We start from the raw sequence: 3,293 nt of genomic DNA on the forward strand, positions 1-3,293 counted from the left end.
TATTAAAAGCCGTCCATTTTATGTAATAAATAATTTAAAAAAACCTATTTTAGTAAATTTTTAACTTACCTATAATTATCTTATCGAATTATCAAAATCTTTTCGATTATTAAATATTTATCTATATTTTAAAAAATTAATATTACTATATCACTCCTAATTAAAAAAAGAAAAGATAAGAACCATTAGTTTGAAAATAACAAAATCACCATATTTAAATAATTATTTCAATTATATAAGCACGAAACACATGTAGCAACACATGTATATACATGCTAGTATCTATAACATATAATATTAATAAAGTTATCTTCATGTACTAACCAACTTTTGGTACATTGGTGAAGCTTTTGCTCGGTTTTAGTCTTGTTACGTTCAAATTAACTCAACTCGTTAAATGGATAAATATGTAATAGTGAGAATAGAGAACGTTTCCCACAAGAAGGTGAGAATTTAATTTTGCTAAAAGTTAAAAACAATAAAAAAAAAAATAGATAAGAGGTTTTTCTTGGAATTAACTCTAATAAGAAATTACTAATTATCAAGCAAAATTTAAAATTCAAATTAACAATTAATGAAAACTAACCATGGTTTCAGTCGACTCCACAATTAAAATTTATTAACTTGATCATCGATGTAGTGATATCAATTCATATTCAAATATTCACCATTATAAATTATATTCATATATCGCCTTATAATTAGTTAAGTAGGAAATCATTTTATTTGAATGAAAACTAACCATGGGTGTTCTACTGTTTAAGAATTGGGTGGATTCCGAATCTCTTCAAGTTCTATCATTCCTCCTTTTCTATATAATAGAAACTCGTTCTCTAAGATGATACTAAATAATATCAAGTAATCTTAATTGCAAAAAGTAGAGTTCAATTGCAACCCTCATGTAATGTTGCCTCACGTTTGAAGAGGGTCCAATAATATGATCTCCTTTCTCTTCACGTGTCTAGCTCGACCCATCAATGTTGAACCTTAGTAGACGGTCGACATGAGATACTCCAATAATATGAGCATAATTAATGGGAGTTCCACGTAGTTTACATCAAGTACGTCAGTGGAAGCCATAGCTTTCCAGTATCCAGGCCTCTCCAATAATATGAGTCAGATACTGACCGCGGATAGAGTACTTATACAACCAATGTTGATGGAAAACAATGAACCATTAAACTTTTTTTAATTTTCTTTTAATGAGCTTGATTTAAATTTTGTATCTTATACAAAATGAGGTAGATTAATTTTAAAAATTGTCACATTATTAGTTTTAAAATCTAGTGTAATGTTTGTTTTTATGTTTATTGGATTTATGCAACTCTTGTTATTATATTTGTGGGGACCCGGACGCTAATTAATTCTTAATCGTCATCAGGATCAATTTACTAATCAAGTAATTAGGGTCATAAAATTTTTTTTCTTTTTAATACGGAAAGTAGTGAGATCAAACTAATATACAACTCAATATAAAATAAAGTACAAGTCCTGTACCATCTACACATCAGTAAAGACTAAGATTCAACATCTAATTATCAAGTGCCAAAACCCTATATATATCAAAGTCTGAAGTCTCCACTCTATCACGATCTCTCCTCATCTCTTGGACCATGATCATGTCCCACCTGTTGTCATGTACACATACAAACAAGACAACAGCCGGATAATTCCGGTGAGAATATAATCCCAGTATAAATCAACGGAACATGCAATCATATGATAAACATAAAAGCATGGATAGATAACAGCAATACGTATCAAAAGTTGAAATATAATCAATATCAAACTGTCGACAATGCTCGTGACTCCACGACTCAGACTAGACTCAATCCTAGTCTAGGGATCCCGGTTTCCAGATGTGGGTATTCCTATATCGACCAACAGTAATAGAAAATACTCCAGTTCTATTCACGTCGATATAACCAAACATCCAGTGTCCTGACCTAACCGTCATGGACTGTGGCCCTATCGCCAATATCCTATCTTGTCACATCGTGCAATGTGCCCGTGGCGATCCCGCCACTATCAGGCACCTCTGTCCCAAGATTCCTATACCATCTTGTGACATCGTGCAATGTGCCCATAGCGATCTCACCACTATCAGGCACTTCTGTCACAATATTACTCGTCTAATACCTGCTATCTATAATTCAAGAGAACAAGTACATCAATCAAATCGATGCAAATATCAATTCAATAAAGTAAAGTATGTGATTTAGGGAAACTCAAGTCTAAACCGACTCGAGTCGATCTCCCAATACCACATTGACTTATACCTTTCGTTTGTAGTCTCGGTCTGAAGAAATATCAACTCTGAACTCAAGGATGTCTCTGTAAATATCGACATCAACCCGCGCATATGCACGAGACCTACTGGTCTCCACACCAAGCTTATCGGTAGCTCGCGCATATGCACGCCTCACCTCCGCGCATATGCGCGAGGTCCTCTGGAAATTCCATTTAGCTTCTCGGATGACTCGCGCATATGCGCGCACCACTTCCGCGCATATGCGCGAGGCTCTCTGGACAAGGTGTTTGCCAATACACCCCCTCGCGCATATGCGCGCCCTATCTCACGCATATGCGCGAGGCCCTCTGCGTTCCTCGCGCATGTGCGCACATCCAGTTGCGCATGTGCGCGAGAGGTACTGTCCTCGCACATACCTTTTCACATGTAATCTTATTTCGTGTCCCGATTAATCCTCTCATAATCATATCATATTATAAGTCAATAATTACAGATTACTAGGATTAAATGTCCGGGCATTACATTTCTCCCCCCCTAAGATATGATTTCGTCCTCGAAATCACAGGTAATCAAATCATATCATTAAGAAGGAATGTAATTGTAACCGAATAAAAATTTACATCAGTGAAACAATGCTGAGAATTCTTGTCTCATATCTGATTCAGTCTCCCAGGTGGCTTCTTCGATGCCATGACAAGTTGATTGAACTTTCACAAGAGGAATCGTCTTTGTTCTGAGCTGTTTTTCTTTACGACCGATATTCATTAATCGGTTTCTCGACATAACTCCATGTCTCATCGAGCTCGGTCTCGTCTGGCTGAATAACGTGAGAAGCATCAGGGAGATACTTCTACAGCATAGATACATGAAAAACATCATGTATCCCCGATAATGAAGGCGGCAATGCGAGTCGATAGGCACGATCTCCTATATTTTCGAGAATCTCATATGGACCAACATATCGTGGAGACAATTTCTCTTTCTTCCCAAATCTAACCACACCTCTTAATGCAGAAATCTTCAAAAATACACGGTCTCTCCG

The sequence above is a fragment of the Primulina eburnea genome, chromosome 12 (genome assembly GCF_022965805.1).
Source record: "Primulina eburnea isolate SZY01 chromosome 12, ASM2296580v1, whole genome shotgun sequence".
Classification (NCBI taxonomy): Eukaryota; Viridiplantae; Streptophyta; class Magnoliopsida; order Lamiales; family Gesneriaceae; genus Primulina; species Primulina eburnea.